General features: G+C 45.4%; 1 protein-coding gene and 1 pseudogene across 2 annotated transcripts in view; both read left to right on the forward strand.

The window, feature by feature from the left end:
- DLGAP2 (DLG associated protein 2) overlaps nt 1-16,699 on the forward strand; it is a 663,652-nt gene that overhangs the window by 18,869 nt on the left and 628,084 nt on the right. The window lies entirely within an intron of this gene.
- LOC306662141 (eukaryotic translation initiation factor 3 subunit J-like) lies at nt 9,667-10,251 on the forward strand (annotated as a pseudogene). Its single transcript has one exon. The product of its transcript is annotated as a eukaryotic translation initiation factor 3 subunit J-like (transcript).

Raw genomic sequence — 16,699 nt, forward strand, 5'->3', positions numbered from 1 at the left:
TCTTCTGTGTCAACCCACGCTGTGTGCTGTGTTTCTTTGCTGACCTATGTCCCTTTCCTGTCTAACTTGGAGCCCTTTTCTCCCCTGAAATTATTCTATAAATTCTTTCCTCCCTCCAACTCTAACAATTCCTTTACCTTTTGGTTCCCTTTAGCAATTAGGTATGCAGCTTATTACAGCTCATATGAACTATCTTAGGTGAGGAATCCTCTTGTATAATGGTTAACTAGACATATGAAAACATACTAAGAAACGTGTCACTGAGATTTCTTTGGACAATACTTCCCATCATGTGTTGGCAACAATGCGGTTACATGAGATTGGATTTCTTCCACCTTGTTTTAGGGGTGCTGTGCTGGAGTCTGGGCTACACCCCTGTCTAAGTGACTGTAGGATACTCGACTCCTGGGAATGGCAGCTTGCCACCTCTGGTCCTTTCCTAGGGACCCATGAGTGTTCTCTCTCTGTGCTGTGGCTCTTCCGGCAGTTGGGAAGTGGTGCTGAGTCACTGCCAGGCAGTCCACAGGCAGGGAGGCGGTTCGGAGCCACACAGTTCCATATCCAGGCTCAGATGGCTCCGACTTAAAGGTTGTGTCTTTCATTTTCCTATTTTGGGTTCATGATTCTAGCAGAATTTGGGTGGTGGTGGAGTTGTTCAGAAGCCGTATCCAGATCCTGGTGCTCTGCAGTGAAGGTGCTGAGCAGTCAAAGGCTGAGCTGTCCTCGGTGCGTTCACAGAGTGTGCAGAGAGAGACCTGCTGCTTCCAGGGAGGCTTCCTTGCCACCCTCAGTTTTGTGCATGGCCACTCGGCCAGTGCAGGTGGGTAGACTTGCTATGCCATTGAGGGCCTCTGGGCCTCAGGTATTCCATCTGTGAAATGGGAACAATGGTCCTTTCACTAGCTTTCTATGTGTTTGTTACAAAGATTAACATGAAATGGAGCTTCCTGAGGCCTAGGGAGACTGACCAGTAGGGAGCCAGGGAGGCCAGGATGCATGGGTCTCCTACTGCAGGGGCTGCACTCGTCTAAGGTCCACTCTGTTCCTCAGCACTGACTTCTTTGTGAGTCTGATTTGCAGACACTTGGTGAAAGCTTTGCAAGCTAGAAGAACTGTTTATAAGGTGATCTTACAGATCCCTTGTGCACCACAAAGCAAGGTTCATTCACTTTCTAATTTTTCTTAGCAAGTTCTGTGACACACAGACTCTTTTATTTTGTTGATTCTTAAGTATTCTTGTTATTAGAAATCAGAAATAGCCAAGAATCTTCCTATCTGACATGTATGAAATATTACTACAAGCTGTGCACCCTGTTCTGAAATGCTGGAGAGAGAAGGGTTTTGAATTTCAGATTTTTTTCCCTAAGATCTTGAGATATTTGCATATACATAAAGAGGTATCTTGGGGATGGGACCCATGTCTAAACACAAAATTCATTTATGCTTCACTTATTCCTCACTTGGCTCACAGATAATCTATTCAGTGTTTTTAGTGTGGACTTTTTGTATGAGGTCAGGTGTTTTCAACTTAGGGATGCTCAACCTATATGCAGGTTTTCTTAGGAATTTCACAAGATGTGCGCTTGCATGATTCACTTGTTTTTTGTCTTGACACCTCTGCCTTACGACAGGACTCCCAAATGCTGTGCATGAACTTTGCCAGTTCAGGGACTGCAGACCAGGCGGCTCAGCTCTTCTGGCTCAGCGGCCGCAGGCTGGCGTGGTCTCTCCATGCCTGTTTTCCTGGCACCCCTCTCTTCCCAGCATGCCCTCAGCCAGATCTTACCGTTTCAGCCCTGTGTTCTGTCACATGTCAGTGTGGCCCTTCCGTCGACGTCCCTCTGAGCTTCAGGAACGTCCTTCAGTGTCCTTCCCAGGTCTGAAAGTCACTCAGCTTTTCTCCCAATTGTTGTTACCTTGTGTTTTCCAAGTGGAGATTGTTTTACTAACACACACCCATCAATTACTTTGCAGATGGCTGATTGAATTTACACACTGACACTCCTATTTCCTTTTTAGATGACCTCTTCCCCTATAGAGCTGTGGTCATGTGAAAATCAGCCTCATTTCTGGGCTCTGGCTCCCAGCGGACAGAATCGGATTAGATGGTGTCTGTAGTTATTCCGTTCTGAACATCGGCTTCTCTTCTTTGGTATTTCTTTGGTCTTAATTGTTCAGAAAAATTGTCTCTGGTTTACTTACCCTGTGACGAGTTATCTTCAGACTTCCCTGTAAATGCTGTGTCACTCACCGAGAGAGTATAGGCATATTGCTAAACGCTGCCTAGATGGCCTCTCCGGTTCCTGGCACTGTCAGAAATGCTCTCTATCCACCTGGTTCACAGATGAGGCCCCAAAGCCCCAGGCAGAGGGTTCTGAGTTATGGGGCTCAGGTGCTCTGCTCCTCTGCTGGGAACCACCCGAGGAGGGGTGCCGCCTCGGGGTCCTTGCTGTGCCTTGGGCCCGTTCCCTTCAGAACACTCAGCTGAACCCCATTTGTACTTTCTGCACAAACACTGAGACAGTAATAATGACCATTCTTCTCTGGGTGTAGGATACAGCTCAGCTCTTATTTTCCTCTTATTCCTTTGCATTTTTGTTTTCTATAAAAATTTAAAATGATTTATTATTAATACACATGGTTATAGAGCTTTAACTGTTTGTACATGGTTAAAAAAAGGAAAAAAAAGGTCCAGCGGCGCAGAAGGAACCACAGCACAACCAATGGTGTCTTGTTCTGCCTGTCCTGCCTCAGGGAAGGTGGGTCACACTTTTCAGAACACTTTATCTTTAAAAGCAATTTTAGGCTCTCAGCAAAAGTGAGCAGAAACTACAGAGAGTTCCCCTATGCCCCCTGCTGAAACAGCCTCTCCCATGTCAGCGTCCCCCAGAGGGTCTGTGTTCACAGTGGATGGGTCACAGTGACACGCCATCACACCCAGAGTCTGCAGCTCATGTGAGAGTTTGCTCTGGAGCTGGACAAAGAGGGACCAGTATCCACCATTGCAGGCTGGTTCAGGTGGCTCCACAGCCTGGCTCCCTGCAGCTGCTTCCATGTGAGGTCTTCGCAGGCAGCTGTGGTCTCCCGATGGATTTACTTTAGATGTCAGGCACTGACCACGTCTTCGCTTCCCTCTGTAGAACTGAACTCTGCATTTAGTTCAAGCTAGCTCATTGGCTTTAGCGAGCGAATTCCACCTTTGATTCCTTGTTCCATCAACTCTGGACAGGGTCCTTGGATGGCCTGTTTTGCAGTAGAGATGTTTGCACCTCTGAACTTGCTCAGCTTCTCATTTCACTTCTGCCACCCACCCTTTGTCAAGGTTGATGCCATTTAGATTCTGTTTGCAATCGTAGCTGATTTTGGTGCTTTTGCTGTAGGCTGGAACTTGGAAATGTGGATGCATGTTTACATCCTTCATGGCATGGATGGTGTGCTTTGTTTTATTTCTTAAGTAGCTTCTTGTTCTTCATGGAGTTTCTAGTGGTGCTTTGTCATGTTTCTTCATTGCCTATTGCTGTTGCTTCACAGGCCCTGGGCATCATGTGTGTTTATCAGATGAGACCCCTTGGTTTTTTTCCCTCCCTGCCAGGTGGACGGATCTCGGGAGGTCTCCTTGGGACCACTGCTCTCTTTGGGCCCCGTTTTTTTCCTGGTCAGAACCCCAGCTTCTCAGGTATTTTTCTGTCTTGATTTCTCCCTCACGCTATGGATGGATGCTTTCTAGTATTCCCTAGGGAATTGGGAGTGAAAGGCTACGTTCCTGATCTCACCTATCAGAAACTCCCTTCGTGTGTGAGAAAGTCTGGCTGGGTATCCAGTTCTAAGATGTTTTATCTCAGTGCTGTTGCTGGTGAGTCTCACTAGTCCTCTTCTCCTCTCTGGACACTTCTGGCCTTTCTTCATCTCTGTGTGCTGAACACTCAGGAGCTTGTGCGTGGCATGAAGTCCCTCAGTCACAGCATGGGGTTGGTGGGGGCTTCCATTTGTAACTGTGTGCACAGCTTTCCACTGTGGCAAACTCTCACCATTATTATTATTATTATTATTATTATTATTATTATTGTCTGTTTCTTTTCTTTCTTGAATTTTAATTCTGATGTAGGACTTTCTCCTACATTGATTCTTAGCCATGTGCCTTTCTGTTTTATACTTTGAGTTCTTTTATATTTTGTTATACTTTGGGGAAAATTTCTCAAGATTATCTTCCAACACTTCTATTAAAAATCTATCTCACCTGCTTTATTTTTAATTTCCAATAGCTCTATTTTGTTCTGTTCCTATTATCCTCGCAGTATCTTTTAGAGGCTATGATATTTTCTCTGATTTTTTTCTGTGCAGACAATTCACTTTTTGTATTTTTTAAATCAAGAACCCTTCTTATCCCCGTAATGTCCTTTTGTCTTGGGTGGCCTGTTGGCTCCTTAGGCTGTGGTACCATGTTGTCACGTGGGCTTCTTGAGGTGGTGAGACGGACAGATGGCGGCTGTGTTGCTGGAGACTCATACGCTCCAGAATTCAGGTCTCTGGGGGACCTGAATGCTGGAACCTCCGCAGCAATGCTCTGGAAGGGTGGCACTGCCTAGCCAGGCACTTCCTTGGCGGCCGTGAGGACTGACAGGGCACTAACTGAGGCCTAGTGAGTGCTGACTGGCCCAGATCTGACCGTGCACATTGTTTCCTTTAGTTCGGGCTCTCCACCTGCATCCTGAGTCTGTGTCTCCACCTGGAGTGGCCCAGCCAGGTGTCCTGGTGCTTAACGTGGTCACTTCTTTCTTGTGACCTTTGGTTGCCTCTTGTCCATCCATTTTGCATTTCCTGTGAATTGGTTGAACTTATTGGTCCCCAGCTAATCCTTTCATCTTCATGGATGTCTTTCTCTTTAACTTATTCGACTTTCACTTAATGGGGTCTGAGAAAGAAGAGAAGGTAAATGCACATGGACATAACTACCTTCAATATGAGGTATAGTTTTATTGTATTGTGACTTTTAGTTTGAAGTATAATTTTTTAACATTATCCAGATGATCACAACCACACATTTTATAAGATTATAGTCTTTTCTGTCTCTACCTGGTATTAACTCCCCCTACCCTCTCAAAAAAAACTAAAGAGTTTTAATATTGCACCAGTGGACAAAGAAACACTGAAAAATCAGTGTATAATGATTTCAGCTGGCATGGGCATAGGCACGTTGTGTGTTTGCTTATCTTTTGAGCATTTTGTTTTACTGACAGTTGAGAGCAGACACATCTGTAGCCACAGTAGAGGGAGAATTATTCCCACGTCAGGTGTTTGAGGACTGCATTATAGAGGACAGGCCCAAGGGAAACCCGTACCGGGCACAGGTCTCCTCTTTTCCATAATTTCATGCTTGAGGAGTGTCTGAGGTGAGCCTTCCTCCTGCCTTGCATCTGATGGCACCGCCCTGCCTGGCCGTGAGCAGGAGGGCACGGCCCTGCCCGGCCGTGGACACGAGGGCACGGCCCTGCCGGCCGTGGACAGGAGGGCACCGCCCTGCCCGGCCGTGGACATGAGGGCACTGCCCTGTCCGGCCGTGGACACCTGGAAGGAGCTGCCCACTGGAATTGAATGCTGGTGCTGCGTGGGAGAGTAGAGGCCCCAGGACTGGGCACATACTCTCTGTTCTTCGTTTTCAACTAAACCGAAGAAGGAACTAAGCAAACGGTCACTGGATGAACTGTTGGTGGTATCTACAATGATGAAGCTCCGTGAGTTTTCCCACAACTGGGAGGGAGTTGGGGGCCTGAGCAGACCACTGTAACAGAACTCCGTTCATCCCCAGGGTGTGAAAAGTGCTTTATGCTTGCATCTAGCAACTACCGTGTGGCCCTGTAAGTTGTGCTGGGCCATGGTTTAGTTCAATAGGAAGCGATATTAGCCCAGGACACAGGAGAACAGCAGTCTGTCCTCTCAGGTGGCAGAGTCTGTGTTCTGACATCAGGTCGTTAGCACAAACATGGAATGTGTGTGTGAAACACTAGGAATGGTCTCAGGTTGTCTCAACATATAAATTTGGTTCACCTATCTATCTTTGTTGCAGAGAAGAATAAAATGATCAACAGTAAGAACTTTTAAGCATGTAATGTTTTGTTTGGGATGACATTCTTTGGGGTAAATGGAGTGGGATTAAAACACAAAGGAGAAGAGCATAGAATTCCTAACAGCTTAGTCCGTGATTTTATATCGAGGTGACCAGAGTTGCCACCTTGCCTAGTCCCAGGGTCTTTGTCCATGCAGACTTGTGGGACAGCCATCAGGTGGAGACCATTCAGAGCCCAGTGGATGCGTTCGAAAGAACAGAGTAGAGTCTTCAGTTAGGATGTCAGTGAGCATGCCATACTGGGAATCAAGTCATCTGCAGTGTCTTACTGGTTATTCAGAATTCTTCCACAGGGAGGGTATTTGACTACAAATAGTGTGAAGCGCACTGGTTAAGGGAACTAGAAAGCCAGAAACCTGGGAGCTTTGGGAGCTTGGGGAGAAGTATTTAAGGGAACATTGGAAACCCGGGCCAGGCTTCCACACCTTGGGAGAAATAGGTTGTCATGGAGGCGTGTGAGAATTAGCAGGTGGATGGGGTCAGCACCTGGTCAAATACCTGGTCAGTATTTGCAGTCTACTGAGGAAGTTCATCTTTGAGGAGTTGGTTGTATTCAAACAACAAGCAGATTCCCTATTTTCAGTGATGCTTTGTGCTCAGGTTGGCGTGGGAAGCCACGTGACCTTCTGGCTAACTGCTCAGGCTGTGCAGCTGTCCAGAAGGAGCTGAGAATGCTGGGAAGAAAGGGCATATAAGTGGCCTCTTAGATGGGGTTCCATGGTATCATTTCCTCTTCCAAGACTAACTGTGGGAGAATTTTCCTGGAAAGAGTTCTTAAGAATAAGAGATGCAGAGCTGCAGTTTGTGATCATGGAAACGAGTGAAAGGCAAGGATGATCTGGGCAGAGGAGTGGACGGCAGCAGGCCAGGCACTTGCTGAGCAGGGCCATGCCTGCTTGCAGAGGGCCTGGCACACTCTTCTCAGAAGGACCTGGCGCCCAAGCAGGTGGTTCTCAGGGAGCAACACCTTGTTCAGATGTCAGCAGGGAGCGCCCAATACCTGTTTTTGGAGTGAGAAGACTGAAAAGAATCTGGGAGTTTGTGAAACAGGAAACCCTTCCCCTTGCAGCCCTGTGTCTGAGCTGGTGATTTTCTTATTTTAGACACTGTTTAAAATTTCAAAAATGGTAGTGCCATAAGGTGAATCCAGTGGTGTTTGGAATGCTGGGAGTTTTGCTGCGGTTGTCTGTGCTTCCGGAGTTTAATTGTAGAGCTTCATTTTAGGAGCCCAGTTGGTTCTGATATTATATTTATGTCTTCAGCTTCCCGCTCCTTAATCAAATTTAGTTTTGTTGTTTAAATGTGCTGGGGAGGTACAAGGTCACAGTCCCTTCCCTCAGATGCTGAGTCCACATGGGGCCGCAGGACTCTTCCCTCCAGTTTTCTTTGGCATGCACGTGGCTTGTTGATGATACCCTTCTGTCTACGTGAAGCACCTTTAACAGCAAGTGGTCATAGGTCGGATTTAGATTTAGAGTTGAAACGCTTCTTTCTGCAGAAATATGAGGAAGTGAGCAATACATTTTAATTTTATTTGAATGCAGAGGAAAGACTTCTATCACAAATCTTTTTAAACCCTTAGTGATTTTTCCTGTGAATTATTCTGTACGTCCAGGAGAAGAAGGAGGTCAAAACCACTTAAACACCCTTTGCACACTTTTCCCCTCCAGTGCTCAAAGAGCTGCGAGTTTCTTCAGAAACCAGTTGGTGTGTCTTCTGACAGAGGAGCAACTAGCAAGCACCTGTGCAGTCCTCACTTGTGAGTTGGAGTCCTCGGTTTCTCTGGTGGTAGGCAGCACTGCCCACCTGCTGCTGACTGGGTTTCTCGCCTGCCACTCCAGTCACTGTTCTACCCCGCAGGTTCCCTCATAGCTGCAGCATGACCTGGACAAGGTGCAACAGCTCTGACCCGAATACCACAGAACTTTAAAGAAGTGTATGGCTTTGTCTTGAAATCCAGGTGTTTACCTGCAGCAAAGTGACGGCTCAGGGGAGCATGCTCAGCGCTGGAGCTGGGCCAGCGAGGCTGGAGCCGCCCCGACATGATTCACAGTGGCTAGTGGTGCATTTAGGTAGCTCAGTGGGCTTGAGGCTGGAGGAAGGAGCTGGAAGGATGGGGCAGCTGCCGCCAGGGGCGCCATCTCCTCGTCCGGGTCTCGGCCTGGTTTCTCTGCTTGTATCTCTTCCATATTGGGGCTTAGCTTGAGTTTTTTTGAAATATTATTCCACTGGGAAAAAAAGATGACAGCCCTATTAGAAATAAAGTGATTTCATGATCTGTAAATGTTATGTACTGTGCTTGGAAAACGCTTTTCTTTGACATGCATGTGGCTTATTGATAATATCCACAGAACTACAGTACCGTGAAAGGGAGAGCAACGGAAATTCCTCACTGAGTGAGTCCAACGGTGTGGGTGCTGCTTGCTGGCCTGAGCAGTTTCTGTTGGTTTGTTATTGCTAGGAGCAAAGCAGTTATTTGCTAAATACATGGCATTTGGCTTAACTGAAATGACATTAATATCCCCCAACTTCTGGAGGCAGGTAGAGACCAGTCTGTGTTGCATGGAATACAATATCTCAAAACAATACAAAAAGCTCTGGAATAACAGTGGCTTAAAGAGAGATACCAACTTTTCTGTAGTGTAAGGATGGGCCAGAAGCAGGGCATCGAGGCTGTGGTTTTCCTTTGTCATCAGGGACACAGGTCCTTCATCTCGGCACTCTCCTGTCCTTGGCTAATGTCTTCCATCCTGTGAACCCGCTCCCGCTTCCTAGCTGGGAGTGGAGGAGGAGGTGAAGAAGGGCACTCCATGCTGCACAGCCTGTTTGAGGAGTCGTAGACATTTCTGCTAACATCTTATTGTCCAGAACTTGGTCACATAGCCATTATGGGCTTCGCAGAGAGCAAGGAGAGGTCTTTAACTTAGAGGGCTGTTTGCAGATATTTCTGTAGAGAGTCAGATAAAAGCTCTTCTAGGTTTGTGGGCCACGTGGTGCCTATCGCTGCCGCTCTCCTCTGCCATCGTGGTTTGAAAGCAGCCCTAGACGGTATATATGTGTATTCTTTTTTTTTTTTTCCCAGTGCTGGGGAATTGAAACCAGGCCTTCTGCTTAGGAGGCAAGCACTCTACCAACCGGACTGTATCCCCAGCCCTAGACAGTATATATGAAAAGCATTGCCATATCCCAGCAAGACTTTATGAACACTGAAATTTGAGCTCCATGTAATTTCCACACATCATAGAATTTTATTATTTTGATTTTAAGTCAGTTAACAATGCAAAAACCATTTTAGCTTGTAGCCCTTATAAAAACAGCAGTGACATTTGGTTTACTGGTGTGAGTTTGCCAACCCCGGTTCTGTATTGCCGTAAGTTGAGTTAAAGCTCAGTCACTTCAGAAAGGACACCTCTGATAAAACATCCAGCCCAACACGCAGCTGGAGTCAGCAGGCTCCGCGTCCTGGGAGGCTGACTCTGTGAAGACCCACGGGAAAGGTGCCGGCGGGGAAGGCGAGGACCAGGTCGTCCAGGATAACTGGGATGATGCTGATGACAGAAAAGGGGGAAGTAAAACCAGAAAGAAGAAAAATAGCAGAGAAGACAAAAGAGAAGGAACGCAACAGAAGAGGCAAGAAGAAATTAAAAAGCAGGTAGAAGAACCTGAAGAACCTAGAGTGCTAAAGCCAGAGGAACAATTAGCGGATAAGCCGCGGCTTAGGAGAGCACAGGACGAGTCAGACCTTGAATTAGCAAAGGAGGCTTTTGGGGTTGACCATGCAGTTTATAGGATAGATGCTGTGAACCCACCTTCAAGGACGGTTTCACAGAGCTTGGAAAGTTACTAGAACCTAAAATCACCCAACATGAAAAGTCACTGTATCATGCCAGTTTTTTGGAAGCCTTAGTTTGAGACGTGAGTATTTCATTGGAAACTGATGACTTGAAAAAGATCACCAATTCATTGACTGTGCTTTTCAGTGAAAAACAAGCAAGCAAAACAAAGCAAAGCCAAAAAGAAGAAAGGGTGGTCCTGGAGGGGGATTAAAGGCCACCCTGAAGAACGACGTGGCGGATTACAGCGGTTATGATGGAGACTAGGTACAAGACCGGGAAGACTTCTTGTGACATTTTACCTTCTCCTGGTGTCTTCTTTCAACATGAACAACGTCCGTTCCTTCTGCCACATGCTACAGTCAGAGGTGCAGTGTCTTTTGTGCTGGTCACTTTACCCTTTGACACTTAGGTGCTGATGTGTATATGAGAGAACTTGGATCTTGGTGCCAAGGGGTTAAAGTTGGGGAACCTCAGTTGCTACTAAATCATAGTTTTATAAAAAACCCGATAATGTTGTCATTGTCGCTGTTTGATTCTATAGCAGCAGTCACTAAATAGGAAACAAAGGTCGCAATATGACAAAAATTTATGTAGTATTTACCAGCACCATTCAGTGACAGAACCTTAACCATACTTCCTTGAACCACTTCATAACTTGTCAAGAAAAGTAGTTTGCAGCAAGGGTATGTGGTGTGCACCTAGTATTAAAATTGTTTTATATTTGTATTTATATTTGTATAAAACTGCTTAGTATTGAAATTGAGGGTGAGGATGTTAAAAATACATTGTGAAGAAGACTGCTTATCTCAGACTGAAGACACTGCAGCTGAAAAGTACTAATGTGATACTTTAAATGACCAAAACCCTCCAACTTTGAAGTTAAAGAAGGTAAACTCTATTTTTACAGTACAAGTTGTGGAATCTCTTATTTATAGACTATTTCTATTGATGAAATGCTTCAGATGGGGAGGGTTACTCTACCTGTTTTTAATTGCCTGATACCAGTGTCCAAGAGACAAATCTGTTTGTTCTCTTAGGCTACAATGGAACAACTTTAAAACAGGTTTTGGCATTTCCTTTCCTTTATAAAACATGCTCGGCAAACTGTACCAGTAAACTACAGTTTGGTAAATTGTTAACAATTGTGACATCTGCCATGTTTTATAAAGCAACTAATTTAATGAAATCACTATTGTGAGGACTTAAATTTTGTGTTGCCTCCCAAGAGATATTTTTGGAGAGTACAGAATGCACCTCTTGGGACTAGTCCTTCCTATACTTAATAAAGCTGAACCAGCGCTCGCCATTAAAAAAAAAAAGTTCAGTCCATCAAGATGTGACAATCATAAACACATAGGCACCTAATAATAGAGCCCCAAAACATATGAAGCAAAAATTATCATAATCAAAGGGAGAAGTGAAAAGTTCTACAATAATAGTTGGAGACTTTAACAACTCATTTTCAATAACAGAACAACCACAGAGCAGATCAATGAGGAGACAGAGGACTTGAGCAACATCATAAACCAATTAGACCTAACAGATATATAACCATGCCCAATAAAGCAACTACACAATATTCTTGAAGGCCTGTGGAATGTTCCCTCGGAATATGTTCAACTGCAAAACAAACATGTAATAAATTTACAAAAATTTAAAAAATGCAAAGTCTCTTTTCTTATAATAGTGAAAGGATAGTAGAAATCGGTAACAGATGGAAAACTGGAAAGATGACAAATATTCAGAAATTAAAAATGCACTCTTAAATAACCAATGATTCAAATTTAAAAAAATCACAAGGGAAATGTGAAATACCTGCAGAGAAATGAAAGCAAAAGCACAGAATACCAAGCCATAAGGGATGCAGCTTGAGTTGCACTCAGAGGAAATTCATAGCTGTCAACACCTGCATTTAAAAGGAGAGTAAGCACACACTTCAGCAGCACATGTACTAAAATTGGAATGATACAGAGAAGATATGCATGGCTCTTGCACAAGGAAGATGTGCAAATTGTGAAGTGTTCCATGAAGAGACAAAAAAGCAGGCTTAAACCAGTAAACTAATTGTACACTGTAAAGAATTAGAAAGGGAATTGCAAACTAGCAGAAGGAAAGAAAATAAAGATCAGAGTGAAGATAAAGATCAGAAAAACAATAGATAAAGTTAGTAAAACAAAGTTATTTTGTGAAAAGATCAACAAAATCGACAACCATTAGGAAGATGGACTGAACAGAGAAGACTCGAATCACTGAAATCAGAAACGACAGCGTTGCTTATTAACAATAGGAATGAAATGGATCATAAGAAAATGCTGTGAATACCTGCATATCAACAAATCATATCACCCCAGTAGAGCAAACAGGGTCCTAGGAACATGCAGCCTTCAAAGACCAAATGTGAACCCCGAACAGACCTGTAAGTAGTTAGGAGACTAAAGCAGCAACCAAAACCTCCCAGTAAATAAAAGCCCAGGACGAGAGGGCATCACTGGTGAGCTCTTACCAAATACTTGAAGATTAACCCAGTCTTTCTCAAGCTCTTCACAAACTGAGGAGGAGGGGCCTTCCTGTTTCCTGTGAGACCAGCATTAGTGACAGTGTGTGACATCATGCATCCACCATTACAGTGGAATTTGTTTTTGAGAAGGGTATCCAATCCCCCAAGTGGGGAAAGAGTAACCTCTTAAACAGGAGTGGTGAGAGAACTGGATATCCACCTGCAAAAAAAGTCAGACCCCTGCCTCATACCATATACAAAATTAACTCAAAAGTAGTCAGAAACCTAAATAAAGAACTAAGCCATAAAGTAGGGCATATCTTTGAGATCCTGGATTTGGTGTGATTGTGGGTGTGTGTGTGTGCGTGTGTGTGTGTGTGCGCGCACGCATGTGCATGTTTAAATATCATGCCAGAAGCACGGTTAACAAAAGAATAAAAAACAGATGAATTGGACTTCATGTTGGAAAAACTTGTGTGTGAAGGGCACTGTGAAGAGAGTAGGACCATTCATTCATAGGAGAATGATGTGTAAATCATACATGATGTGATTATACTAAGAATATGTAAATCAACTAAACATCAAAAGCTAAGAAGGCCCAATTAGAGGTGGGCAAAGGAAATGGACAGACATTGCTGCAAAGGGGATATGCAACAGGCTTAGCACCGTTAGTTACTGGAGAATGCCACTAAGAACCACAGTAAAATGCCGCTCCAAACAACATAAGGAAATAACTAGTCCTGGGGGGACTGTGAACATGGCACTCAGAACCACAGTAAGATGTCCTCCACACAACAGAGGAAACAGCCTGTCCTGGGTGGAGTGTGAACATGGCACTCAGAACCACAATAAGATGTCCTCCACACAACAGAGGAAACAGCCTGTCCTGGGTGGAGTGTGAACATGGCACTCAGAACCACAGTAAGATGTCCCTCCACACAACAGAGGAAACAGCCTGTCCTGGGTGGAGTGTGAACATGCCACTCAGAACTACAGTAAGATGTCCTCCATACAACGGAGGAAACAGCCTGTCCTGGGTGGAGTGTGAACATGTCACTCAGAACCACAGTAAGATGTCCTCCACACAACGGAGGAAACAGCCTGTCCTGGGTGGATGTGAACATGTCACTCAGAACCACAGTAAGATGTCCTCCACACAACGGAGGAAACAGCCTGTCCTGGGTGGAGTGTGAACATGGCACTCAGAACCACAGTAAGATGTCCTCCACACAACAGAGGAAACAGCCTGTCCTGGGTGGAGTGTGAACATGCCACTCAGAACCACAGTAGGATGTCCTCCACACAACAGAGGAAACAGCCTGTCCTGGGTGGAGTGTGAACATGCCACTCAGAACCACAGTAAGATGTCCTCCACACAACAGAGGAAACAGCCTGTCCTGGGTGGAGTGTGAACATGGCACTCAGAACCACAGTAAGATGTCCTCCACACAACAGAGGAAACAGCCTGTCCTGGGTGGAGTGTGAACATGGCACTCAGAACCACAGTAAGATGTCCTCCACACAACGGAGGAAACAGCCTGTCCTGGGTGGATGTGAACATGTCACTCAGAACCACAGTAAGATGTCCTCCACACAACAGAGGAAACAGCCTGTCCTGGTGGACTGTGAACATGCCACTCAGAACCACAGTAAGATGTCCTCCACAAAATAGAGGAAACAGCCTGTTCTGGGTGGATTGTGAACATGCCACTCAGAACTACAGTAAGATGTCCTCCACACAACGGAGGAAACAGCCTGTCCTGGGTGGATGTGAACATGTCACTCAGAACCACAGTAAGATGTCCTCCACACAACGGAGGAAACAGCCTGTCCTGGGTGGAGTGTGAACATGGCACTCAGAACCACAGTAAGATGTCCTCCACACAACAGAGGAAACAGCCTGTCCTGGGTGGAGTGTGAACATGCCACTCAGAACCACAGTAGGATGTCCTCCACACAACAGAGGAAACATCCTGTCCTGGGTGGACTGCAGTGAGCAGAGCCCTCACACATTGCCAGTGGAGCGGAAATGAGGTTCAGCAGTTCTCACAAAGTTCATGGAATGAACATTTCCATTCATTCCTGTCACCCAGCTGTTCCGCTTCTGTGTGACCCCAAAGCATCAGATAATGGGACTTAGACAGTTCTTAGCAGTCCTTGTCTCCATGTTCGTTATGTGGAAGCCCATCAGTGCACACATGCAACAACACACTTTGGTGTGCACCATCTGTAAGAGCAACGGGGTTCTGATACCTGGTGCCACATGAACGACCTTTGAAGACAGCATGCTGGATGACATAAGCCATTCACAGGGACAGTGCTGAATGTTTCCAATGACACTAGGTATCTAGAAAGGAAAAATGAAAGAGGGCATGGTAGAGGTGCCAGGTCTGTGGGCAGGAATGGAAAGTCACTCTTTTGGGGCACGGAGTTACTGTTGGGGTATTGAACAATAATATTCAACAGTAAATATTGGAAATAGATACATCACCCAGGTTGTACACACTGTGAATCCAATTAATGCTGCTCGAAGTGGCTAAAATGGCAGAATTTGCTATTTATGTTTGTCCCCACCATGACAAAGTTTGTTACTAAGGATCAAACAGAGAGTGGATTCGGGGACAAGTTTCCGTTCCTGTGTGGAAGTCACTTAGGTCTCGCCTGCAAATGTCTGGGCTAGCCAGAGCAGTGGGAGTCGGAGACAACCTGTTAGTCTGATATAAAAACCCAGGCGCCGAATAGCAGTAGCCGGCTTTTAGCATCCGTCAGTAAGGACACCTAGTAGGGGCGGGCTGTGGCTCAGCAGGAGAGCGCTTGCCCAGCATGTGTGAGGCGCTGGGTTCAATCCTCAGCACCACAGGGAGTTAAATGAATAAAATAAAGGCATTGTGTCCATCTACAACTAAAATATTTTTTTGGAAAAAGAAAACAAAACCTTAATAACTAATCTGCCAATGCTTTCGAGTGAGGCTCCCCCAACATATTGGCGTCCATATGCATTTTTGAAAATAAAAGATTATATTCATCTATGACCTCTTTCACCTCTGTCTCTGTCACCTGTCTCTATCATCTACCCCATCACCTATTTCTCTCTTCCCCTATATCACCTATCAATCATCATTATCTATCCATCTATCACCTATTTCTCCACTACTTCTATCATTTATATTATCATCTGTCACCTGTTTTTCTTTCCCCATCTCTATTGTCTAGCTACCACTTATCCATCTGTCTTATCTACCATGTATCTTCCTCCCCATGATCTATCAATCATCTATCATCCATCTATCAATTGTATTTCGCCTCTCTATTAATAATTGTTCATCCATCTACCCATAGTCCATGTGTCAATCACCTATCAGTCATATATCTCTTCTCTCTCCCATCTGTCCATCTTCCTATCATCTGTTTTTCTGTTTATTCACCAATCTCCCCTCTTACCAACCCATCACCTACTTATCATTCATTTTTCTTTCCATCTGTAATGTTTTCCTGTCTATCTACCATCCACATCATCTGTTTAGTTTTCTGTATATCATCTCTTTCACCCATCCCTCATCTGTCCATTCATTCATCTAAATATTTTTTATTCATCTATCATCTCTGTGTCCACCCACCCACTCATACATCTGAAGATCATTTATCTTCTCCCGCAATTACTCTGGTCTCCTAGGGCTTCTGTGCCCACAGGTAGGGCACCTCCAGGTGACACTTTTTTATTGGCACCTAATGAATTATTAATACACCAATACTCATTATGTATGTGCAGTTGATTACTTTATTGGATTGGAAAATGTTTATAGGCTTTGGGAAAGATGGCCTAAATCAAATGACCCAGAACAGACAACAAGAGTGGAAAAGCAGCACGAGGGAGGGCGTGAGCTGCTGCTTGGTTTCAGAGGCATCTGCTGTAGCCCAGCTTCACTCAGCTGAGTGCCGCACAGCAGCACAGAAGGGCAGGTGTCTGTGGGGCGGGGCGGGCGGGCTGGAGCAGCCTGGGTGTGGGCAGCCCACGCTCCCTGTGTCCTGCCCGCTGGCTCTTGAGCACCTGCTCCCTGCTGGCCCTAGGCAGCCTTCCTGCCCACCACGGAAGGCAGGCTGTGCGTCCCTGTGGTGCTGCGCAGTGGGTCACATCAGCTAGAGGGCAGAGGGCAGGGGCCTAAGTGTGGGCCTTGAGTCCATCGGCGCGCTGCTTTCTCCAGCTTCTCCTTGATCCTGCCCCGCCTTCTGCGTGTGCTCAGG

The sequence above is a fragment of the Sciurus vulgaris genome, assembly GCF_902686455.1.
Source record: "Sciurus vulgaris genome assembly, chromosome: 5".
Classification (NCBI taxonomy): domain Eukaryota; kingdom Metazoa; phylum Chordata; class Mammalia; order Rodentia; family Sciuridae; genus Sciurus; species Sciurus vulgaris.